The sequence below is a fragment of the Lissotriton helveticus genome, chromosome 12 (genome assembly GCF_964261635.1).
Source record: "Lissotriton helveticus chromosome 12, aLisHel1.1, whole genome shotgun sequence".
Classification (NCBI taxonomy): domain Eukaryota; kingdom Metazoa; phylum Chordata; class Amphibia; order Caudata; family Salamandridae; genus Lissotriton; species Lissotriton helveticus.
In genome coordinates this window covers 654,194,659-654,220,937 of record NC_136073.1, presented here as the reverse complement: position 1 = coordinate 654,220,937, position 26,279 = coordinate 654,194,659, and positions in this window count along the sequence as shown.

Genomic DNA, 26,279 nt, shown 5'->3' with positions numbered 1-26,279 from the left:
CGCTATCGCCGGAAATGTTATCGCATTGGAGATAAACGTTGCTAATAGCACGTTATCTCTGCTATAAAATCCAGCGATGCGCGGCGATAAAAAAAAGTCACTAAGCTTATAAAGCAATAAATATTGCTAGTTGTTGATAATATGCACCAAAATTTGCTAAAACTGGAAGAAAGAGACATCGCGATAAAAAAGAACATTTGAACAACCCCACCAATATTGAACTATCTGCATTGACCTTTTTTCTGAAGTGACCTGTCCACTTTTCCATTTGGTGCAAAATTTGCAGACAATTGAGAAATATAATAATATGAGGCATCAAATTAGGTTATTTCCTCAATAGTGTCCCCTCGTTCCCTTGGATCTTGGTGTTCCACATCATGTCCCGAAATGCCACTTCCATTATATCTAGAATAAAGTGCCAAGGTGACTGTGCAAAGCTGCTAAAAGGGTGCAACGGTGAACATTGGCAACATTGTAGGGCGTTTCTGTGGAGCTATTGATCATACTTCCTCCACACTGCGGCTTCTAAACCTTTATCTGACAACAGCCAATCAGCTTTTATAATACATTTTGTGAAAGCCGCAATCACTCGGGGATATTAATCTTTTAAACAAGAGTAAGGCGTGACGGCAGATTCTGATAAAAAAAAGTTTCAGCAACAAAGCCTTACGTTCAGTCAACAGCTTGGAGCAAGTTGATAGGATATGAGTCAGACTTTCAGTGTGTAGATGGCAAAGGCTGGATTTAGAACACAAAGGTTTCCCTGCCCGTTTTGGCAGGCAGTTACTAGTTTGGCACAGGCCAAAACGCACATACAGCCACTTGCTTTTATAAAAGTCTCCCAGTAAAGCACTTAACTATGTTTGCGGGCTGGGCTGTTTGCAAGAGTCAATGCTGCCCACGCATGTCTTTTTTCACTCACGTCTCTCTTGTCTCCGTCCCATGAGATCTTCTTTATTTGCTTGGTTAGAAATGTTTTAAAGAGGGCATGCAGCAGTATTGATGACCTTAATTCTTTTGCCTCAAGGCCAGATCAAAAGTCTGCAACCAGCTATTTGTTTTTGGCATTGCAGATTGAATTCCTTCCCCTATTTTAGCATGCAGTGTTGACAGATCAGACAGCTTTAGTAGTGACAAGTACTTAGGTTAAGAGCCGTGCTGTACTGACACTTGGTTTAGCAGACCAACAACCAGATTCATGAAAGCAAAATCGGCTCGCAAAGGGCCAGATTCTGAGATTCTCGCCCTTTGTGAGCGCTATTTTTGCATTTGGGATTTATCATCCCAAATGCAAAAATCGCAAATATAGAAATCGCTAAATTGCGATTAATTGCATTTAAGGAATCTCAATTTGAGATTCCTTAAATGCAATTCATGAACCATTTTAAAGTTGCAAATTCGCAATCTGGTGCCGCTATTTACTGCGAAGTCTAACTACGTGGTAAATAGCAATAACTTAGAAAAATGCACTTTAGTGCATTTTTCTAAGTTTTATGTTACACACACACATGTCCTTTGGACATGTGTGTGCGCAACACCAGTGTACATTACCATTTCAGGGGTGCTACAGGGTGTCCTTTGGACACCCTGGCACCCTTGAAATTGCTTCCTTATTTGCGATTCGCTAATTGCTAATCGCAAATAAGGAATGACTCCCCATTCATTCCTATGAGCCTTTAGGCCCATAGGAATGAATGTGAACGCCATTCCTTATTTGCGATTCACAATTAGCGAATCGCAAATAAGGAAGCAGTAGAAATCGCGAAAAATATTGCGATTTCTACATGAATCCCGTTTTGCGAGTCTTTAATAGCGATTCCTTAAAAATCGCTATTAAGGACTCGCAAAACATGACAATGATGAATCTGGGGGCAAATTCCAGCCACAGTTGGGCCAGGGTGGCGCTTTGCGGTAGGCAAAAATGAATGCAACATGCCTTGCTTTGTGCAGAATTACAAAAAGCCCCAAACTTCCCTGTGAAAGCTACTGTAACAAAGCTGATTGTTGGAATGAGTTTGTCTTTTCATTGTGAGAAGAGGCACAAAGGTTGGGCTTTGCAATTTGTGGTTTAAGGATTGAAAAGCTGCAATTAAAGAGACAGTCTTTGGCTTTCATGAGTTTAGATGCAAATGAAAAAAAGACATTCCTGTAAACAAAAAGTGACTAAGGGGCTTATGAATATTCCCCTGAGCACCTATCTTCTTTCCGTCAGAATCAGGCGACGAGAAAGGGGAACATTCCACTTACTTCTGGGTTTGGCATACAACGAACAGAAGAACAACAAGTGTTCCCCTGTTTCATCTACAGTAGTGCAGGAGAAGCAGTGTTGATGCCCAGATCTGTTGCAGTCCCATAATGAGGTATAGGCTGCAATTGGAAGGGTCCCGTATCTAAACTATAAAAACAATGATTGTTTATGTACAGGAAGGTGTCCCTTACTGCACAAAAACGATCCATCATGACAATTTGTTACTTCTGCAGCACACATAGAAGTAGCAAATCATCATTATTTTATGATTTTTTTATGTGCAAGAAGTAACCCCTTCCTGCACATGAACAACCGGTAATGGAGTTTTGCTCTTCACAAAGCAAAAAATGAGGAGAAATAAAAGCATTTCTCTTTGCTTCTCCTTTCTAATGCCTGCTCTTGCATGGCATTAGGTGTTGGCACTGTCTCAGATTTACACCTTGTAAATCTGGGCCAGCATCAAAATGCAATGGGTGTTGCGTTGGAATACCCACAGCAATACCCATTGCACACCCCTTTCATTCTAAGTGATGTGTGTAAAAGGGCCGTATTTACAAGGCAGAGTTAAGCCACAAAAAGTGCCTTAAGGCCATTTTATAAATCTGGAGAAAGGCATATGTCCACCAGAACGTAGCTAAAAGTGATGTTCTGGTGGCGTTACCCCTTGTGAATATGCCCCATAGTTTGAAAATTACCCAGTGTTAAATTTGCGCATTAAAAACATCTGGTGTGGCTGCCCAAAGAATTGTGCAACTCATTGTGGCCACCAGCTTTCTCCTGGAATATAAATTTCACCATTGGATCAGCGGTTTGCATGAGTAGAAAAAGGATCTTTCCAAAAATTGGCCGGGCAAGATTAAACCACGTTTTTTTTTTATCTAGGTCAGCCATTGGATTTTTATAGTTGATTGTAGTTTTAAAATCTCAGCAAGCACCTCTCAAAAATGATGCAATTCGCTCATAGCCCAACTGCGCACCCAATACAATAATGGTCTCAAGGAGGCTACCTCAGCAATTGGTGCAAGCCCAGGTCCAATAGTGGAGGCACTGGTGTGGTATCCCTCCCTAAACCAACGAGGACTCTTGTAAAGTTGTTTTCAGCAACACCCATTAAACCCATGACCCCATAGCTTGGCTCCATATTGTGCCATGCCCCTGACTTGTGTCTTGTAGATTTCCATGACAGGGAGAATGTGGACCCACAAGGCCCTTTTAGCAAATCTACTTAAGGCTCCTGCTCTGTGTTTAGTCATGGGCAAACTTTTAAGGATCTTCGGCTCCCTATTATCTGAAATCTGCCAACCAAAATCCCAGGTAATCAAACTACCCTTTCTAATGAATGTATGACGTTACAACGCATACTTTTACAACGGCTACCTTTACAATGCATTTTTTACAACGCAACATCCATTACAACGCATTCCATTACAACGCATGCATTTACAACGAATTTTTTAAAACTACCTTTACAACGCATTCCATTACATCGCATACTACCTTTACAACGCATACCATTACAACGCATAACATTACTTTGCATGTAAGGTAAGTATTGGATAGTGTAGGGGTAAAAATTACTATTCTAACTCCAGGGGGTGCAACAGCAGGGTAAGTGTTGGATAGTGTAGGGGTAAAAATTACTATTCTAACTCCAGGGAGTGCAACAGTAGGGTAAGTGTTGGATAGTGTAGGGGTAAAAATTACTATTCTAACTCCAGTGGGTGCAACAGTAGGGTAAGTGTAGGATAGTGTAAGGGCACTATATGTTGTAACGCTATGCGTTGTAATGGTATGCGTTGTAATGACTGCGTTGTAATGACATGCGTTGTAGTGGTGTGCGTTGTAGTGTCATGCGTTGTAATGACTGCGTTGTAAATGCATGCGTTGTAATGGATGTTGTGTTGTAAAAGTTTTGTTGTAATGGTAGTGCATTGTAAAAGTTGCGTTGTAAAGGTTGTTAACCTTTCTAATATGTCTTTTCCTATACTGACGACATCCTTTGCCTTTTTTTCCCGTAGATTAGGCAATCTGCTTAGTTTCAGAAGCAATAATTTAAAGGTCATACTCAGTGCAGAACAAGCCAAACTTATCAACCGGGGGCACATTTATGAGAGGCTTGTACTACGTTTGCACCACGCAAAATGGTACCTGTGTGACAAAAGCCTCTAAGTCAAATTGATGCAGTAATGAAAAAGCCACTTGGTGTGGCTTTGAATGGCTGGATAGATCTGGAGTAGGGCAAAGCAGATCAAATCTCTGTGTTGCCTTACTTTGCGCAGGGGCAGCATTCCATGGCCGTTGCGTGTTCCTACACAACTTTCATAATTTTTGACGCATTCCCAGATTGACAACTACTTGTAAACCTGGGACTGTGCCAAAATCTTACGGTTTCCCAGGTGAAGCTTAACGAGGAGAAATATATCTATATTTCTCCTTGTTTATTCCCTCAGTTTTTTCCTGCAGCACAAGTAGAAAGAGGAAAAAACCTCTCTGGATTGTTTGTGTGACGGAAGGTGCCCCTTCCTGCACAAAAGCAGTCTCACATGCAATGCAGGCACCTTTGCACCATGGTGCAAGGGCACCTGTATAGACTCTAGGCTACCAAAACGTAGCCAGCGCAAGGAGAAAGGACAGGAATGCACAGTATTTGATAAATACAGTACTTGTCTGTCCTTTCCCAGTGATGCAGGGTGTTGGAACTGGCCCTTCTTGCAGGGTCATCCTCAAACTTTTTGCTTCTTCCTCCCTTATTGTTCCTGACCCGTGGCTGTTGGCAATAGGACTCTGCACACTTTACCACTGCTAATCAGTGCTAAAGTGCATATGCTCTCTGTGTAAATTGTTATTATGATTGGATATACATGAGTGGCATATTTGTATCACCAAGAAGTCCCTAGTAAAGTGCACTGGGTGTGCCAGGGCTGGTGATGACAAATGCTACTAGTGGGCCTGCAGCACTGATTGTGCCACCCACATGAGTAGCCCTAAAATGGTGTCTCAGGTCTGCCACCGCAGCGCCTGTGTGCTGTCTGTGAACTGCCATGTCCTCCTGGTCAGTGTCCCCACTGACCAGGCCTAACCCTTCCCTTTTTGTGCACATTAGTCATCCCTATGGAAGGCCCAAGTTACCCCCCTGGGCAGGGTGCAGTGTATGTGAAAGGTAGAGCATGTACTGGTGCAGGTGACATTCTCTGGTAGTGAATTACAGCCATTTTCGTTTTTCACTATTGTAAGGCTATCTTGCTCCATAGATTAACATGGGGGATGCTGGCTACTGTGTCTACCAGCATTTCATCCCATAGGAACAAGATAGGACATAAGAGGCTGGTATCCCTGAACTCAGAATATAATAACACATCTTTTAGGAAAGATGAGTTTTAACTCCTGTGTTTGAGAATAGCACTTTTAGAAAGTTGCTGGTCTCTTGTCTGACCCTTCTGTGTGCCTTGGCCTGTTTGTGTATTGACTGTCTGGTTTGAGAGTGACAGGGGCTGGGGATTCCCCAGGAGGCTGGCTGAGTCAGCCCTAGGCTGAATGACTGCATTTGCAACTTGAGTGGTGGGAGGAGTTAGCACCTGGGCCTGAATAGGACTGTGCCCGCCCCTCACAGTGCTGGCTCCACCCCCTGTGGTGCGTCTGATGTCTCTGCCCTGCACTGGGAAAGGAGAGAAGGAATCATTTCAACAAAGTGCTCCAAGGCTGTGCTTTCCCTCCACAATGCTGGCTCCACCTCCTGCTGGACGGCTGACGACCCTGCCCCTCACTCTGAAAGTAAAGGAGAAGCCAGGAAAACAAAGTGCTCAAGAAACACACAGAACTGGTTCAGACCGGGCTCAGGGCCCACTTGCACAAAGAGAACAAAGACTTTTAGGGGTATAAGTACAGGACCCCTGACAACAGAAAATTAGATCATCCTGGAATCAAGAAGGAATCTCTGCCAAGGAGAAAGCTGAAACTGAAGAAGGAAGATTGTCCAGCTGTTGCTCTTCTGGGTTGCCCTGCTGTTGCTTTGCTGCCAAGGGGAGGGGAAGGACTTTGCTTTGTGCTGTGTCCCCTTGCTTGAAGAAATCTCCAAGGGCCTGAGAAGAGCTGGCTCCCTGTTCCGAAGTCCCAGGAACAAAAGGACTTCACCCCCAGCTTCCCCTGAGCTCTACTGAGAGAGTTCTGTCCTCCCTGGAGTGCTTGGCCCATGTGTGGTGCCTCTGGAAGTTGTACCTGTGTTGGGAAGCTGGAAACTAAACTTGAGAGACTTTGCTAAAAAATGTTATCGCATCGCTCGCTGGGGAGCGCATCCCCAACAGTGCGAGAAGATTCCCGCAGCTACGTAGGTCGAAATCGTCGCAGCGCCTGTTGCCGCTGTCAGAGCCGTCGCACCCTTCCTTTGCAGGAACGCACCCGATCGGTGCGGGAAGTCTAACATCGCTGCGAGTGTCTTCGCAGAGCCTGTCGTCGCTGGGTGAGATCGCCGCACCGCCTGCTTGCGGACCGCATCACGTCGCTGCGAGAATCATCGCCGAACCCATCGCATCGAGGAGCTGCAAGAGAGAAGATCCCCGCTGGTCCGCGCATCGTCGCCCCGGAGATTGTCGAAACTCCAAAGATCGTCGCATCGTGCCTTTGCGAGAGCAAACTTCCTACGGAACCTACTCACCAGAATCCATACAAGTGTCCTTCCACCCCATACAGACCGGATTCGTCGCCACACGCCGCTGCTGCAGCGGGGCTGTCGCATTGCCTCCCCAAGGTCTCAGGAGCAACGCATCGCTTGTTTTCCACCGCACCAGCTTCTGCTTTTGGAACTTTGTCGCAACTAAAGGTACTGTGAGCTAAACGTGACGCAACTGTGAACTTTTCACGTAACTGTAGATTATTTTATCGTAACCTAAAGAATTTTATCGCAACCTAAAGAATTTTATTGCAACCTTAAGAACTCTTTTGAAACCATATTCTTGAACTGTGTATGTTGGATTTTTGTCGTTTTGGTCTTGTGTAGTTTAGATTAAATACCTTTATTTTTCTGAACTGTTGTGGAGTCAGTTTGGGGTGTTTTCACTGTGTTACTGTGAGTGTTGGTACACATACTTTAAACATTGCCTTCTGACCACTGAGCCTGCTTCAGGCGAGGTCGCCCCCACACACCGCTGCTCCTGCCTGCCGACTGCCGGTGCGCTGATCTGCTGCCTCGTTTGCCTCCTGTGCTCCTGTGCTAATCCCTCCTCCCCCTCCTGCTGCCTTCGTCTTTCCCTCTGTGTATCCCTTGCCCCCACCTGCTGCCTTCGTTTTTCTACTTCTAGGTATTCTTTTCCCCCCATCTGCTGCCTCGCTTTTCCCTCTGGGTTTTCCTTTCCCCCTCCTGCTGCCCTCCTCCTACCTGTGTGCTGTTCTTCAGCCGGACGACCCAGCCGCCGCTGAGCCGCCCGCGGACCTCCTTCCCGCCACAGACCCCCGGCGACTCCGCCCCCTACTGCCCATTGGCCCCCCACTCCCGCCACCCAGCTGACCCGCCCTCCCGGCTCCTTACTTAAGGGGACCGCGTGTAGGGGTAGGGAGCGACCACTGAGCCTGCTTCAGGCGAGGTCGCCCCCACACACCGCTGCTCCTGCCTGCCGCCTGCCGGTGCGCTGATCTGCTGCCTCGTTTGCCTCCTGTGCTCCTGTGCTCCTGTGATAATCCCTCCTCCCCCTCCTGCTGCCTTCGTCTTTCCCTCTGTGTATCCCTTGCCCCCACCTCCTGCCTTCGTTTTTCTCCTTCTAGGTATTCTTTTCCCCCCATCTGCTGCCTCGCTTTTCCCTCTGGGTTTTCCTTTCCCCCTCCTGCTGCCCTCCTCCTACCTGTGTGCTGTTCTTCAGCCGGACGACCCAGCCGCCGCTGAGCCGCCCGCGGACCTCCTTCCCGCCACAGACCCCCGGCGACTCCGCCCCCCTACTGCCCATTGGCCCCCCCGCTCCCGCCACCCAGCTGACCCGCCCTCCCGGCTCCTTACTTATGACGCCCCCTGAGCGACCGCGCAGCGGACGCGCGTAGCGGGAGCACCGAATGAGCGCCGAAGGTGCGCCAAAGGTAAGCCCGTCTGCGCCCGTCCGCGCCTGGACCGCGCCCAGTGCCAGGACCCCTGGCCCCCGACGATGCCAGCCCACACGACGGACCTACGACGCCGCCACTCTCAACGCACTCAATGCCGGCCGGTCCCACGCCTGCTGCCGAGCCACCCGAGACGCACCCACGGACCCTTCACCTGCTGCACCTGCAAGTTCACCTGCCTCCGAACCTGCCCCGCACCCAGCAAGACAAGCACCAGCAGCAACCACCTCAAGTGCATCCTGCTCAACACCCGCTCCGTCCACAGACACGCCGTGGAACTCTGGAACCTCCTCGACGCTACATCACCGGACGTCACCTTCCTCACGGAAACCTGGATGAGCGCCTCCTCAGCCCCCGACATCGCCATCGCCATCCCGGACGGGTACAAGATCATCAGGAGGGACCGCATCAACCAGACCGGAGGAGGCATCGCCATCGACCACTAGAACACCATCCGCATCACGACCGACGCCAACGACTCCTTCGCCGCAGCCGAACATGTCCACTTCCAGATTCACACCGACCCAAAGACGACCCTCAGAGGCACCCTCGTCTACAGACCCCCGGGACCACACACACAATTCAGCGAAGACATCACAGACTTCATCAGTCCACACGCCCTCCCCTCCGCTGACTACATCCTCCTAGGGGACCTCAACTTCCACCTGGAGAACAACAAGGACCGCAACACCACCGCCCTGCTGGAAGACCTCGCCAACCTCGGACTCAAGCAACTGGTCAACACCCCCACCCACTACGCCGGCCACAAGCTTGAACCCGTCTTCTCTTCCAGCAAGTACATCACCTTCAGCCACGCCACCGGACTCCACTGGACCGACCACAGCTGCGTCCACTTCAGCTTCAAAAGAACCACGACCCACCACCAGCCGCAACAGGTACCTCACAGGAATTGGAGCAAGATCACCGCGGACCAGCTCATCACCTCCCTCAGCCAGAGCCCACCCGCCAACACAACGGACCCCAACGAAGCAGCCCGCAACTTTACACAGTGGCTGACCGCCTGCGCCGACGACCTCGCACCACTGAAGAACCCTCCCAGCAGACCCAGAAGCAAGAAGGCCTCCTGGTTCACTGACGAACTCAAGAACTCCAAGAAGACCTGCCGCACCCTCGAGAAAGCCTGGCTCCTCGACCGGACCACCGACAACATGACCGCCCTCAAACACGCTACCCGCAAGCACCACCAGCTCATCCGTACCACCAAGAAGAAATCCCTGAAGGAACGACTGGACAACAACACCCACCACAGCAAGGAACTCTTCACCATCGTCAAGGAGTTCTCCAACCCCAGCACCGGCACCAACGACATCACTCCGTCACAAGACCTCTGCGACTCCCTCGCCTCGTTCTTCCACCGCAAGATCGCCGACATCCACAACAGCTTCGGCGCACCACCCACGCACCCAACCGTCGAACCAACGCCCCCCACCGCCACCCTTCGCACCTGGACCACGCTGACCACCGAAGACACAACCCGCACAATGAACACCATCCACTAAGGATCACCGACCGACCCCTGCCCACACCACGTCTTCAACAAGGCCGACTCCACCATCGCACCCCAACTTCGGAACATCATCAACACCTCCTTCAACACCGCCACCTTCCCGGAGAGCTGGAAGCACGCCGAGCTCAGCACCCTCCTGAAGAAACCTACAGCGGACCCCACCGACCTCAAAAACTTCCGCCCCATCTCGCTCCTCCCTTTTCCTGCTAAAGTCATCGAGAAGATCGTCAACAGACAGCTGACCGCCTTCCTCGAGATGAACGGATCCCTCGACCCCTCGCAGTCCGGCTTCAGAGCCAACCACAGTACCGAGACTGCCCTCATCGCAGCCACCGACGACATCCGGACCCTGCTCGACAAGGGGGAAACAGTGGCCCTCATCCTCCTGGACCTCTCCGCTGCGTTCGACACTGTCTGCCACCGCACCCTAGTCCAGCACCTCAGCAACATTGGTATCCAAGAGAAGGCACTGGAGTGGATCATCTCGTTCCTCGCCGGAAGAACACAAAGAGTCCGCCTCCCCCCGTTTCGCTCCGAGGCCACCGAAGTCATCTGCGGCGTCCCGCAAGGATCTTCACTCAGCCCCACCCTCTTCAACGTCTACATGAGACCTCTTGCAGCCATCGCACGCCAGCACAACCTCAACATCATCTCTTACGCCGACGACACCCAGCTGATCCTCTCCCTCACCAGAGACCCCGACGCCGCCAGAACGAGCCTACACGAAGGGATGAAAGACGTCGCCGAGTGGATGAAGGACAGCCGCCTGAAACTGAACTCGGACAAGACGGAAGTCCTCATCCTGGGATCTTCGCCCTCCGCCTGGGACGACTCCTGGTGGCCCCCAGCCCTGGGCACCGCACCCAAGCCAACCGACCACGCACGCAACCTGGGCTTCATCCTGGACTCCTCCCTCTCGATGACCAGACAAGTCAACGCCGTCTCCTCATCGTGCTTCAACACCCTACGTATGCTTCGCAAGATCTTCCGCTGGATCCCGACCGAGACCAGGAAGACTGTCACCAAGGCACTCGTCACCAGCCGACTGGACTACGGAAACGCCCTCTACGCCGGAACCACAGCCAAGCTACAGAAAAGACTCCAACGCATCCAGAACGCCTCCGCCCGACTCATCCTGGATGTCCCCCGACGCAGCCACATCTCCAGCCACCTGAGGAACCTGCACTGGCTCCCCGTCGACAAGAGGATCACGTTCCGGCTCCTCACCCACGCACACAAGTCTCTCCACGACCTGGGCCCCAAGTACCTCAACGACCGCCTGACCTTCTACACACCCACCCGCCAGCTACGGTCCACCAGCCTCTCCCTCGCAGCCGTACCACGCATCCGAAGAGCCACCGCCGGAGGAAGATCCTTCTCTTACCTGGCTGCCAAGACATGAAACTCCCTCCCCATCCACCTTCGGCTGACCCAGGACCATCTCGCCTTCAGGAAACAACTCAAGACCTGGCTGTTCGAGCAGTAGCATACCCCTTCCCCCAAGCGCCTTGAGACCCTCCCGGGTGAGTAGTGCGCTATACAAATGGTTTGATTGATTGATTGATTGATTGATTGATTAGCCTTGACTGCTCGTGCCAAGCTACCTAGAGGGTGAGCAGGGTTTATCTCAGGGGGTTTCCTCCTTGCCCTGACTAGAAGCAAGGGTCCCTATTTGGACAGTGGTACCTACCTCTGCCAACTAGAGACCCCATTTCTAACACAGGGCAGCACAGCAAGGTGACTTGCTTGCTTGCCATGCACCACAATTTTCATAAATATGGCCCCAGGTTTTGAATACCGTTCATAGTTTTAGCCAGTAAAAGGGTGTCGTTACCAAAGAAAAGGACTTTCAGTTCTGCCACGATAGGGGAATCGTTCACATATTAAACCAGATACTTGACACATTTGTTAAAGTACAAAAGAAAAAGGGTAGGCGCAAGGACACAACCGTGACGCAAATCCTCTTGACAGAAATTGCCTCCATTAACTCCCCACTTGTACCCCATTTCAGGAGCATGCTCGTTGCATCTCTACAAGATTTGGTATACCATCTATTAGAGCTGTCAGCCTTATGGTTAATTTGTGGTAAATAAATAAATAATACCTCTATTTTTGACTAGATATAACAATAACAGATAGCTCAATAAATAAGAGTCAAGATTCGAGGTAGTAGGAGTTTGCAGGTTTAATACAGCATAAGGACAGGAACAGGACAACCTGCACGGGCAAGATCTGGGATGGCTAGCAACTTTTAATAACAGTACACAAGTATATATACTAAAACAATTGCATTACAGTTCATACAGTAGGCGTGGCAGTGGGTGGGGTTCGTAACAGTCGCGAAAGATAAGGCACAGAGTGGGTGTAACAGGAGGCGTGTACATAGACATGTGATGTAAACGTAACAGAATATGTCATAAATGGGGCGGAAACATGGAGGGGGCTACCTAAGGAGCCGGGACCTCTAACCTAGTGGTGCGCGCAAGCTGGCAATGACGTGTTAGTAGGGAGAAGCTGGGGGCTATGACTTCTGCGCTAGGAGCAGAGACGAAAGTCTGGAGAGTCAGAGCGACATGTACCTAAACACTATCTAGTATCTGATGTTTAGAGAACATGTTGATAGAATCCAAAAGTTATCAGGGTAAAGGCTAACAGATTCTAAGACTGGTGCATGCATTATTCTACATGTAGTGTGTGTTGAGGAATATTAAATGACCATTAATACAGTATTTCTCTTACATGGAGACGTAAAGACTAGACGATGACTAAAACTATTGATGCGATTCAGTAGCTTAGGAATGCAGAGAAGGAGAGCTGGACTGATAACTAGAATCATAACGTACTCTTGGCAGACTGGCAGGCAGAGCCAGGACGAGCCGGGCACTGTGAGGCAGGAAGTAAGTGAAGGGTCAGGGATACAGGTGGGGGCTGTATCGCTCCTCAGCGAGGGTTCAGGAGACAGGAGCTGAATCTGAGTCCGGGCCCTTTTGAGGCCTAGAAACGGGGACTTTACAATGAAATAACGTGCACACTGTGAAACGTGGCAACGTAGCTTTACATAGGCCTGATATTCGTTGTATTCACGAAAACTGGGAACTGGCATACTAGAGTTGGACACAACTGTAATTGCGTCTTTAATCGATCATAAGGGAATACATATGCATATTAATCATGCACATATAACATAGGATGGGGAACACGTAGGGACACAGAACATGGCAAAATTTACTTTTCCACATTCCCTCCTTGTCACTACGTTTCCATCAGGAAACATCAATATTCATGATACCATCTATCATTTCACACAGTATCATTTGTTCGTCTCGAATTGTCTTGGAACGGGATTTAGGACGGGACTTGGGACTAGGAATACAAGAGGTAGCACAAATGCTGCAAATCGCAGGGCCACATTGTATACAGAGGCAGCAACTGAATATGATCGCTACTGCAATACCTAGGAACTACAACACTTTCCATCCCCAGGCAGAAATTATACTCCAGAACCAACCGGACCATGTCCAGGTACCTGGATTCTGGCGCAACTGATGGGCAATTTTATGAAGTCTGGTTATAGCTGAATAAACAGACGGCGCGTTATTAGGAATAAAAATGCAGCAACTAGATCCGATGACTCTACATGCTCCTCCTCTATCGGCCAGTATGACGTCAAGAACGAGACGATTTTGGAGCACGACAAATCTCATAGCAGATTGCTCTTCGGTTAAGTTACCTAGAGCAGAGGCAGTCTCATTCACTACGGCTTCAAGGGTTCTGGTTAATCTACGTATTAACTTACTATTCTGGACAGGTCCTATAAAGAAGAAGAATCCTTTATTGAAATCTGTATACTGTTCTAGAGCAGTTTCAGTTTGATCGACAATCGGGGACTCGATCTCCCTTCTATGTCTGATGTGTACTAGATGTGTGTTTCTATGATAATCGGACGGGGCTAGGAAAACTGGTGGCAGTAGGAAGGCAATGTAACAGGTTCCCTCCCAATCGAGGGGCAGACAAACATATGCGGTCTGACCACAAACAAAATAAGAATGACGTGAAGCTTTGAAAATAGATTTCCCACTGTCACTATACTTGACAATAGTAGTACAATCACTGTGTCCTACATGTGCGGAACCATTATTTCTGACACATAATTCGCCTTTGACTGGTAGTACTGAAATAGCAGGTAAGTCTGGAGTAGGATCAGACTGAACATTCAGGACCATGAAATTCGAAGAATAATTACCCAAATTATAAACTTCATTTTCTAGATCTAACCCTGTTCTATGGGAAAGACCTTGCTTGTCTGGAAAACATGTACTGTTCAGAAAGGACATATCTGTTGAGGATGACGTTAACGTGGACCAGGCTCCACACGAACCATTATGTGAAAATGGATAAGGAAACAGTGGCAGAACTCCCTTCGGTGTCTGGAAAGGGGGGAGTCGACCACACACCCAACAATTTGTGGCATTGCTGGTCTGGTGTGAATAATGTAACATACGGATAAATGAATTGTTGCGCATAGCAAGACGATAAGATAGTTCATGAGGAGGCAGATCACTAAACGTGTGCTCTACTGTAGCATTAGAAAACTTATTTACATGAGAAATTGGAAAACATAAATGAAATGAATAACTCGTGCAGGTAACCATCAGGCTTAAAAATAATATGAAACTTAGAAAAACGATACATCGGATTGAGTTTCAACTAACTCTCTCACTATGGGGGTCTATTTCATACATGTCAGAAACCTGTCTAACCGTTTCACCTAGGGGAGGACTTAGACAATTAAACTGGCTGACTTATTTTACTAGACCGTAACTTCTTTTTATACTCCTGCTGCGGAGTTTCCTCTAACAGGGAGGGCTTGGTATCAATGTCTTTAGCGGGACAGTCCTTGAGAATAGTATTTTGGGAGTCTTTAGGTAAAATGCAGTCCTTGGCAAAAGTTTTAGGTTTTAGTCCGTGAAATTTCTTGACGTGAGACAGATGGACCCACCCCTTACGGCCCTCCAACTTCACGGCCGTACGGGTGGTCAGAAGGACTTGCTTCGGCTCCTTCCAACGAGGCTCCAGCGGACTTGAACGATCAAAATTGCGGACGAGGACCAGGGTGCCGGGAAGGATCTCGTGTGGCTTGACTTCAGTATTGTCGGGAAATGCAGTGGCAACCTGTGAACGACAAGAGTGGAGGGCAGACATCAAGAAAGCTAGGTAATCTGTCAGCATATTACTGGAAACATCTGTAATACTTCGGGGTCTAGGTGTACCCCACATATTTGGGGGGCGGCCGAATACGACCTCGTACGGGGACAGACCTGATCTGGAATGTGCGACCATGCGCATATAAAATAGGGCGACTGGCAGAGCTACTAGCCAGTCTACACCTTTCTCTTTACAGACTTTGGCAATACGGATTTTCAAGGTTTGATTATGTCTCTCTACGAGACCGGCTGCTTCAGGATGGCGTACACAATGAAACTTCCACTGGTACCCTAACAACAGGGACACGTGCTTCATTAGTTCGGATGAGAATGGCTGGCCGTTATCAGAATACACGACCCTAGGGAGTCCATAGCGGGGGAAGAATTCACGAACCAACTGCTTGGCAGTGGTCGCGGCTGTGTAATCTGGAACTGGATATGCTTCTGTCCACCTGGACAAAGCGCATACAACTACAAGGACATACTTGAAACCTCGACATCGCTCCATCTGAATGTAATCCATCTGGAGGACTTCAAAAGGGTGGTCAGGGGGCTGGAATCCACCTTGTTCCACCGGGACACTTTTACCTGGATTAAACTGACAACATATCATACAGGTACGGACTTTCTGCTTGGCTGCAGCTCGTAAATGCTTGTTGAACCAAATGTTCTGGATACTGTCTAACATGGCTTTTTCCCCTAAATGTGCTGGACTATGTGCGGTATTGATAATGACTTGAACCATTGAGTCGGGGAGAAACCATGTGGCCTTTCCCTTCGTCAACCATCCTTGATCTGTCTGGACCCCTCCTTGTTCGGACCATTTCTTGATTTCATCGGGAGTGGCATGTAACTGGATATCTATGACATCTTGAGTGGGGTCCTTAACTGTCATACAAGTAGTCTGTTCTAGAGTGGATGTCGATGTCTTGTTAACTGGTATGTCTGGTGTCTGTGCTGTAAGCTTGGCTGTTCGATCCGCTAGATCATTACCTTGGGAAATAATGTCAGTAACCTTAGTATGTGCTTTGCACTTCATGATAGCGATAGCTGTCGGTAAATGTATTGCATCTAACAGAGCCTGAATGAGGAGACCATGCTGAATCTTGGTTCCATGAGAAGTCATGAAACCTCTCTCCTGCCAGAGCACTCCGAAGTCGTGTACGACTCCGAATGCGTAACGTGAATCTGTGTAAATATTAACTTTCAGGTTCTTGGCATGTATGCAGGCTTGAGTCAGAGCAACTAGCTCTGCTGCTTGAGCAGACAGAGTGTCAATACGATGTGTTTCAATAACTTTAGTGTCAGTAGTCACTGCATACGCGGCTACTAGTTCTCCTGTACTTGTTCTCATACATGAACCATCCACATAAAGTGTCAGGTCGGGATCTGGTAATGGAATATCTGTCAGGTCTTGTCTTGGCTTGGTCATGGTGTTAACTACTTCCACACAGTCATGTGTGGCAGGATTTGAAATAACTGACGGTAACAGTGTAGCAGGATTCAGAACATTGCAGCGTCGGATTTCTATGTGTGGCTGGAACAGTGTCAATTCATAACCTGTTAAACGTGCAATTGTCAAGTGCTGAGTCTGTGTTCGGTTCAAAAGAACTTCCACGGAGTGTGGAACTTGTACTGTCAGGGAATGTCCTAATACTATGGAGTCACTTTGTCTGATAGCTAGTGCTGTGGCTGCAACTGACTTGAGGCACGCAGGCAGAGCCTGGGCTACAGGATCTAGTGTGCTTGAAAAATAAGCACAGGGCTTGTATTGTCCTGCTTGATCTTGTGTAAGAACAGATAATGCTGTACCATCACGTTCTGTGACAAAAAGTGTAAAAGGCTTACTGTAGTTCGGTGTAGCTAGAACAGGTGCTTGGCATAAAGCTTTCTTTAGCTCATTAAAACTAAGTGTATGTTCAGATGTCCAAGGGAGGACAGTCGATACGGCTGCCTCCTGTGTCGTTAACTGTATCAGTGGCTTGGCTAGAAATGCATACTGAGGAATCCATTGTCTGCAATAAGAAGTAAGGCCGATAAAAGCACGCACCTCCTTCTGGGTCTTGGGCTGAGGAAGACTCGCTATTAACTGGATACGATCGGGTGTCAACTGCCTACCCCACTTGGACAGTAAGTGGCCTAAGTAGATCACTTGCTGGACACAGAATTGAAGCTTCGAAGGGGACACCTTGTGCCCCATCTTGGCTAGGAAATACAGAACCGTAAGTGACGCTCGCTCGCAAGCACGTTCAGAACGGGCTGTGATCAGTAGATCATCGACATATTGGAGCAGGGCAGTGTCAGCTGGCATGTGAATATTGTCTAGTTGTCTTTTAAGTGCTTGACTGTAAATACTAGGACTTTCTGTGAAACCTTGAGGAGCTCGTGTAAATTTATAGCTCCTTCCATTTAAACAAAAACCGAAAAGGTACTGGCTGTCTGGATGAATGGGGACACTGAAAAATGCATTTTTAAGGTCTATAATTGTGAAAAACATAGCTTCAGAATCAATGGCTGTCAATAAAGAAGAAATATCTGGAACAACTGGGTACTGTGGAATAATACATTTATTGAGTTCTCGAAGGTCAATCACTAATCGATATACCGGGGGTGCATTTGGATCAGTACGTTTCATGACTGGAATGATAGGAGAATTACATACATTGGAGTCAGTTTCTATAACTACTCCTTGAGCAATGAGCTCGTCAATAATTTTGGATAAGGCTGCTACAGCCTCAGGTGGCAATCTGTACTGTTTGATTCGTGGTAACACTACACCTGATTTGAGAGTCACACGATGGGGTGTGATTTGCATAAAACCAACATCAGTTGGACCTTGTGCCCATAGATGCTGGGGGACATTCAGTAATCTTGGATCAAAATCTCGTAAAACATAGTGACCCTTGAAGTCACGTAAAAACAAACGTATTCCCTCTGGGGAACAACAAATAACTGCACCTAATTCTTTCAGTGTCTTAATACCTAACAAATTTTCTGGACATGATTTCGTAAGTAACAGGTCAGTAGTTCGGGACAATGGACCTACTTCTAGAGTAACTGGTTTTGATATCTCGTTTACAATAGGCTTTCCTGAAAATCCAAGGGAAACATTTCTTGAGCCTGAGAGCGGAGCCCCTGGAACCTCGTCGTGACTAATAGTCGTCCTACTTGCCCCTGTATCAATCAGAAACTTTCTGTCTTTCCCTAATACTTGACTGTGAACATAGGGACCCTCTTGATCTACAGGTATCTCGATGAGAGGCAAGCCTACCTCCCTCTCTAGGCTGTTTCATGAGTACTGCTGGTACTCTGGATACACGGACTGTGCATACTGGTACATCTGCTGTGTAACATGCTGTGTTGCAGCTATAGGCTGCGGTGCTGGAACTGTCTGTTGTGCATTCTGTGGCTGAGAAGTCTGTGAAACTTGTTCTTGTCTAGGCGGACGTGGTCTTTCTTTAGTTTTACCAGTGGCTATATTGTGTTTCAGAACTGCACACTCGTTTATATAATGACCTGGCTGTTTACAATAATTGCATGTCCCTTTAACGGGAACTGCAGGATGACTGGCTTGATTCGTACCCCTCTTCTGACTGTCTTGTGGAACAGACTGTGCAACTAGTACTTTCATTTTCGTGTCTTTCATACGTTTCCTTTCATGATCTTGCTCTTCTCTGATTCTATTCTGGTGATACTGGAGCATCTGTAGCATTTGGGACGGAGTATTAGCTTGCCAGGTACTTTCGACTTTCAAAGCTCGATTTTTAACTTGTGGACTTGAATTCTCGACTAATTTAGTAACAAAAAGATGAGGGTATGACTCACTACTCGTCTTGAGTCCACTGTTAATGCTAAAGCATTTCTCAAATCTAGAATAAAAATCACTAGTATCTTCGTCTGGTTTCTGTTTACAGGCTGAGATTGCATCCCAGTCTTCCTTTTTAGTGGCTAATAATCTAGGTAAAACTTGTATTAATAATTCAGGTAATTCTTTACATTTGCCTCCTAGACCGGTACCTGGTACACGTGTATTTTCTTCAGCTTCTAGAGCTGCCCAATCGATCTTTTTCTCTCCCACCTCCCAATCTTTTTCCTTGAGTTTTTCATATGTGCCCGCAGGCAACAGGACTTTTAGCATTTTAATTATATCTGGATAAGTATATTCTCCCATACGGAGCATGTCTTTTAATTCTCGGTGGAACCCTGCTGGATCTTTGTCGTGACAGGGAATTAATTTCTTCATTTCTAAGAGTTCCATCTTGGTAACTGGGGTGTAAACAAATACTCGTTGCATTTCACCACCCGCTGTCCTAACTGGGTGTACTTCTCGTAATGGATTCTGTCTGTCTATGTAAAACGGTTTACTTTCTGGAGGTGAGACATGAACAAAATGCGGGTTCAAAAACGTTCTATATTTATGGCGTTGTTCTAAAATGACACTAATTAAATCGGTACCTAAACCTTTCCATCTATATTGGAGTAACTCGTTCAGGACATCATGTAACGGACCTGGATCGGAATGCTGACCCTCATACAGAGTAATGAGGTGCTGGATCATATACATACCCACCAGTCGCTGCTCGGCTGGGGGCAGTTTCAGAAACATTTGTGCCACTATTTCGTCTGGAAAAGTGGTAGAATCAGTAATCCATCGGACTGCTGATCGGGCTAGTTCTTGTTCATGCATAGTACTTAACTCACTGTAACCAATTCGTGATTTCAGAATGTGATCGGTAACTTGAAATACTTGTTCTAGAGAACCTTGTTCTGATGCTGGAAGATGAAAGACTTTCTTGTGTTCTAGGCGTAAATGTCGGTCTGGAAATCTAGATTTACCTACATACGCTATTCTGGCGGTATTCTCGTCGTCTACCTCTTCAGTAGAAGAGTCATTTTCTTTCTCGCTTACTTGTGCTTCTTTGCGTTGTTCGTGTAACCTTATTATTTCTTTACGTATTTTCTTGTACATACTCTCTATACTATTGAGTGTCTTGTGCTTACCCTCGGCTATATTATCACTCCACTTTGTCAGAACTTTCATTTCGACCGGATCTTTAGTCGGGGAATCTTGTTCCCGTATTAAACAATTGATCAGAAACTTTAATAGCATAAACTGGATCTCAGATTTTCTGTGAGACATGACTTCACCGATACTTTCTGGATCTTGTCCTGTACGGATGAAACGATACATTCTGTCTAGATCTTCTTTCATATTTGGTAGGGTGACCAAATACTCGGACACCTGCCTTATACGTACGGAATATATAACCATACTATCCTCGCCTGGGACTGGATCATAACAACATTCAGTAAGAACTCGCCTGATTTCGGCAATGGACTGATATTTGGGCCTACGCTGTAACGCACGTTCATGTAACTCGACTGCTCCTAGACGTCTACTTGGCGGCGGGGTACCAGGAGGACCTCCTCCTGCGGCCCCTATACTGGAATCGTCAACTGATACTCTTCGTGCTGGCAAGGTGACTGATGTGGCGGGGATTTGTACTACGGGCTGGACCGGGGGTACCGTAACAGGCACTGCAACAGGTGCCCCGGTGACTGGAGGAGCAGGAATTACATTATTTACAGGAGCTGGCTGAGTAGGATTTGCATATTCTGGGACTGTGTCGTCCAAATAGGACGAGAGAAAAATATCAGCTGCGGTCGGTTTGTGACGTAGCTTGGTCGGAACTAACGGTGGCGGAAAATTACTGGATGCTTCCGGGGTTGCTTTTGGCAAGCCCTCGGCAAGAAGAGGATACATACCCTTAATGAGGGCATTTCTCTGTCTGTCTGACTGTTCGGTTTTAACTCGCTCACCTATCTCGATTAGTTCCCTTTCTTGGGCTCTTTCTGAGGATTCCCTACTTAATTCTGACTTTCTGATTTCTTTTTCTGTTCTTTTATGAGATTCTTTGCGCCATAACTCGATGGCATCTTTCTGTGACCGTCTGGCTTTCTTTTTCCATAATACTTCTTCTACTCGCATGATGCACTCGGCATCCCACGTACCTGATACGGGCCATCTATACTTTTCTTCTAACTGTTTAGTGTACTCCACCCATAAATCTAGATATAATATGGCACTTATGCCATGCTTTTGATACATAAAATGACCTGGACTGTCCCTAGGCGGGACAGGAACTGCTTCTTCTAACAGACCTTTTCTAGTTCTTAACTGACGTAATTTAGAAAACAAAGGCATGACTGGGCTGGAGTCTAGACACAATACAATACACAATGAACACAATAATGACTTGAAAAACACCACTTTCATACCACGACATTGAAATACATGAATGACATTTAAGATAACAGTTCGGACAGAATACTACCTGGAATACTGAAAACAGAATACATGAATTTCTCGAGAACTGAACGGACTAGAACAGAAACTAGATGCACTGCTAAAACAGTACGAAACTTACCGGTCTCATAAAGAGACACGTCAGGACCCGCATCCACCTAAGTGGACACTTCGTGTTGGATCTGTGTACCCCAAACCCACGGACCAGAGACAATACAATTGACCCTGTCTAGATACTACCCCAGCAACGGTACTCACCGGGCAGCAAGAACGGAAGGCCTCGGACTGGACTGGACTGCTACGACGCCGGACGGACGAACTTCGGACTTCTGTTACGGGTGGGCCTCCGGATACCTCGGACCTTGGACTCTCGGCTTGGGCTCTGGTCGGGACTCGCCGCGTTCCTCCACCGCCTCGTCTGGACGCTGGACCGCAACCTCCGTCTCCTCCGTGGGCCTGAGGGATACTTGAAGCAGAAATATCTGCCACTGCGCAGGATGGTTCCGTCACGACTGCAGAGGATCAGGGGGCTTGCGTGGCTTCTCCGGCGCGTGGGGAAAGGGCAAGTCCCTATTCGGGCGCCATTATGTGGTAAATAAATAAATAATACCTCTATTTTTGACTAGATATAACAATAACAGATAGCTCAATAAATAAGAGTCAAGATTCGAGGTAGTAGGAGTTTGCAGGTTTAATACAGCATAAGGACAGGAACAGGACAACCTGCACGGGCAAGATCTGGGATGGCTAGCAACTTTTAATAACAGTACACAAGTATATATACTAAAACAATTGCATTACAGTTCATACAGTAGGCGTGGCATTGGGTGGGGTTCGTAACAGTCGCGAAAGATAAGGCACAGAGTGGGTGTAACAGGAGGCGTGTACATAGACATGTGATGTAAACGTAACAGAATATGTCATAAATGGGGCGGAAACATGGAGGGGGCTACCTAAGGAGCCGGGACCTCTAACCTAGTGGTGCGCGCAAGCTGGCAATGACGTGTTAGTAGGGAGAAGCTGGGGGCTATGACTTCTGCGCTAGGAGCAGAGACGAAAGTCTGGAGAGTCAGAGCGACATGTACCTAAACACTATCTAGTATCTGATGTTTAGAGAACATGTTGATAGAATCCAAAAGTTATCAGGGTAAAGGCTAACAGATTCTAAGACTGGTGCATGCATTATTCTACATGTAGTGTGTGTTGAGGAATATTAAATGACCATTAATACAGTATTTCTCTTACATGGAGACGTAAAGACTAGACGATGACTAAAACTATTGATGCGATTCAGTAGCTTAGGAATGCAGAGAAGGAGAGCTGGACTGATAACTAGAATCATAACGTACTCTTGGCAGACTGGCAGGCAGAGCCAGGACGAGCCGGGCACTGTGAGGCAGGAAGTAAGTGAAGGGTCAGGGATACAGGTGGGGGCTGTATCGCTCCTCAGCGAGGGTTCAGGAGACAGGAGCTGAATCTGAGTCCGGGCCCTTTTGAGGCCTAGAAACGGGGACTTTACAATGAAATAACGTGCACACTGTGAAACGTGGCAACGTAGCTTTACATAGGCCTGATATTCGTTGTATTCACGAAAACTGGGAACTGGCATACTAGAGTTGGACACAACTGTAATTGCGTCTTTAATCGATCATAAGGGAATACATATGCATATTAATCATGCACATATAACATAGGATGGGGAACACGTAGGGACACAGAACATGGCAAAAATTACTTTTCCACAAATTCCTTAAAACAACTTTAAGCTGTCATTGCTGATTAGAAAGAAGTTGCTATGTCATGTGTCCTATCTCTGGAATGGTAAAAATCCTCTTTACTGGTAAAGTTGGATTCAACATTACTATTTTGGAAATGCCACTTTTAGAAAATGGATGTTTCTCTGCCTTTACAGCTATGTGTGTCTGCAGCCTCTATCCAATACATGTCTGTAATGGGTGACAGCTACAATTTGCACATTACTTCTAGACAGCCACAAGAAGGTTAGATGTGTCTGAGTACTCATGCATTCTGAGGACTCTTTCTGGGCAGGAAGAGAGGGAGGGGCTGACCCTAATCCTGGATAGGCAGTGCCCTGGCCCCACACTTAGGGCTGATTATCCTCTACTGATACTCTGGACCTAGGGATGGGAAGAAAGTACCTTTGTGCACTTCAAATACCATTCTTTGAAGTCACTCCCACTTCAAATGCACAACTGGGTATAACTACTGGGTCTCTGACCCTACCAAATCAGACACTACTGGACCTGTGAAGATCTCCTCCAGGAGGAAGGACTGCTGTGCTGCTACAAGTACTGCTACTCTGCTGGAGCTCTGGAAGAACTGCTTTTCAACTCTGCTCTGCTGCCCTTGTTTTGGTCTTGTTGTATTCATAAAATGATTCTTTATTTTTATAACCCGGCGTGGAGTCCTTTTGTGGTGTTTTCATAGTGTTACTATGTGCGTGTGTTTTGCACACATTTTAAACATTGCTGATAAGAGATAAGCCTGACTGCTCTATTCCAAGCTACGAGGGGGTGAGCACATGTTTTATATTTTAGGAGTGCCCAGAATGGTGGTCCCTACTTGGACAAGGTGCATCCCTCTGCCAACTTGAGACCCCATTTCTAACACCATCCATTTGGGGAAATCGTCACCTGTCATCTCAAGATTTCTTTTGCACTTTCCCTTCACTTTATATTGACTAAGTGCGATGTATTTAACCATCATTTTAGAAACTCAAGGAAAACGTTAGATAACTTACTTAACAATTAAAATTGGAAGTTTATTTAGGAATATTAGGTTACAATAAACTAATAGCACTCCAGCACTGTTTCGCTTTATATCGATAAAGAGCAATCTTGTCATTTATGATGTTTGAGATTTTAGGAAAACATAATATATATAACTCCCTCAAACCATTAAATCAGATGTAATGCAGGAAATAAATCTAATAATTCATTTATCTTTTTCATTTTTTTGCTTCTTCCTTCATGCACTAAAGCACAACTGCACTTTACATCGATAGAATCTATCTTAGTTTGTTAAGTTTTATATCAGATGTTGGTGGCTGCATGTCACATATAGCAATTTAAGCATGGGTATAGCAGGTGAAGATCTGAAGGGAAAACCTATATAAATGTATGCTCATTGTGTATATTCAGATACGAAGTTTCAGTAAACTGCTTTAAATAGCTTTAAGTAAATAGGGAGAGAAAGGGATAAAAAAAGAAAAAAACATTTTTTTTTCAATGCGAAAGCTTAGGCCATGCAACTCAAATGTTATTCTTGACGGAGTATAATTGGATTTTTTGTCTTTCTTTTCTGTTTTCATCACAATTCAGTCTGTTTTGATTACAATGCAGTGCTGTATCCATTGATTTTTTTTTCTTGCTCCATAAAAAAAGAATACTTATGTAAAAAAAAATATGAGTTTACCAAATACTCTAGTACGCTCAGACATAATTGCTACATTATCCCCTCAATTTTTTTGCATAGTCTCCATATGGGAAGAAAGAACTGAATATATGTTTGAGACAACGTTGGGGGAAGAATACATCACCTCCAACTCCACATTTCTATGGTTATTCATGGCTTCTAGCTGCTAGTCGTAATTACCAGCTCGAATGCCGTATGCTAAAATAAGATCTACCACTTGGAGAGCAGCGCTTGTGAGCTTCCTCCTTCCTGTTGAAATTAATTCTGTGATTCCCCATATTTTGCCTTCCAAGTTGGATTGGTCTTGGATAATGCTGTTAGGTTTAAAGTTAAGATTAAAGTCTCCGGCCACAATAACATAATGGGGACTCCGATTGGAGGGCGATCATTCTGACCAGCAAATGAAGGGTTTGTGATTCTTGCCTATGCCCAAGACTCCTGTGATAGATGTTAGAGAGGCTTAGCCTTAGGAAGAGAACTAATCATCCCCTGGATATCTGGGGAGCTGGATAGGAGTTTAACTACAGAAGCCGAGAGAAAAGTATAGACCGGAGGCTCACAGCCCACCCGATGACCTGATTCAAGGGACACTTGAACTCTTAATGGCACTCCAAATTTCCTGCTCAGCCACCCAGGTTTCCTGGAATAAACAAATCACATGGCTATCAATGAACAGGCACCAGTCAGGGTCAGTGAGCTTAGCCTTGATGCCAGCAATTTTCCAGTTAGGATTAGGAACAGCTAACCCACCCCACTCCACCCCACCCTTGTGACCATCAGAATATTCAGAGCATCTAAGTATGATAAACCAACAAAAGCATGCAACCAATCAAGAACCTTGGGCCTCATTTATGAAAAGTGACGCATCGCCGCATGAAAACAGCGATGCGTCACTTTTCATTGCGCCCTCCTTGTGACATGCTGGGTGCGTCATACTTACAGTATGACGCACCATGTCGCAAGGAGTTACAGATACGTCAGTATTTCTGACATATCTGTAGGCACAAACATGACGCATTACTGGAGTGTGTCACGAAAGTGATGCAACTCCATCAATGGGTCATTTCAAATGGGCAAGTCCCATTTCAAATGTGCCTGCATCAGTCTTACCCCTGCTGCGAGGCAGGCGTAAGATATTGACTCATTTGCGTCCTAGAAGTGACGCAGTGAAATGTCATAGATTTCACTGCTTCACTTCTACGAGGCTCACTTGCATCAGAATGCCCACCCTGCATACATTATACCTGGCACAGGTATAATGTGGTGCAGGGGTTTACAAAGTGACACATCTACCTAGATGCGTCATCTTTACAAAGTGCCCTGCTGGTGCATCACAAAAAGTGAAGCACGGCAGAGCAAAAGTGACGCACGGACTCATAAATAAGCCCCCTTATTTTTAAGTTGTGAGAACAACTCAACCAAACCCATAGGTATACAAGGTACATTAGACAACACAATCGCCTACAGGCATGAATC